At 31.9% G+C, this 761-nt stretch overlaps 1 non-coding gene across 1 annotated transcript; it reads left to right on the top strand.

The window, feature by feature from the left end:
* Window positions 1-288: 288 nt before the first annotated feature.
* LOC144560044 (small nucleolar RNA R71) lies at window positions 289-396 on the top strand. Its single transcript, XR_013513308.1, has one exon. It is a non-coding gene; the product is annotated as a small nucleolar RNA R71 (small nucleolar RNA).
* The last annotated feature ends 365 nt before the right edge of the window (window positions 397-761 follow it).

Here is a 761-nt window from a genome sequence, read left to right on the forward strand (position 1 = left end):
AGAAGATGATAAATATGAAAAACAAATAATATCCATATCTGCAAATTATCCATATTCGACTATTCGAATTCAAAAAATTCAGATATAAATCCAAATTCAGTCGGATAATATCCGACCCGTTTTTACCCCTAGGTCCAGTAGTGTTGGTTGAGTGTAATCTCTTTGATGAGGTTGTAAGCATCGCTAGGTTCCTTATTCATAATTGCACCTCCTATAGAAACATCAATAGACAACCTAGCGGTGAGAGTTAAACTATCATAAAAAGTTTGGACAATTAACCATTTGTTGAAACCATGATGTGGACAACACCTTAACATATCTTTGTACCGATCTCATGCTTCATACAATGATTCACCCTTCTTTTTGTGCAAAGTTAGTAATTGCATTTCTTAACATTGAAGTTTTAGAAGGTGGAAAGTATTTTGCAATGAAAATATTAAACAATTGGTTCCAAGTTTGAATAGAGTTAGGCGGTAATGGAAATAACCATGCCTAACCTATCTCTTAATGCAAATTGAAAAAGCCTTAGCTTGATTGCATCATTGGTAAATTAGTAGAATGTAAAGACAACTTGAAAAAAATGAAGAACAACTAGTAAAAGATGAAGAACAACTAATAAAAGATGAAAAACAACTAGAAGAAAATGAAAGGCAGCCTGTAGAACCTGAAAGACAAACAGTACAAGATAAAAGACAACCAATAAAATGTGAAATACAACCAAAACAGGATGAAAATTAACCAAAAAATATGAAATACAACTA

The sequence above is a fragment of the Carex rostrata genome, chromosome 9, assembly GCF_964058835.1.
Source record: "Carex rostrata chromosome 9, lpCarRost1.2, whole genome shotgun sequence".
In the NCBI taxonomy this organism is placed as follows: domain Eukaryota; kingdom Viridiplantae; phylum Streptophyta; class Magnoliopsida; order Poales; family Cyperaceae; genus Carex; species Carex rostrata.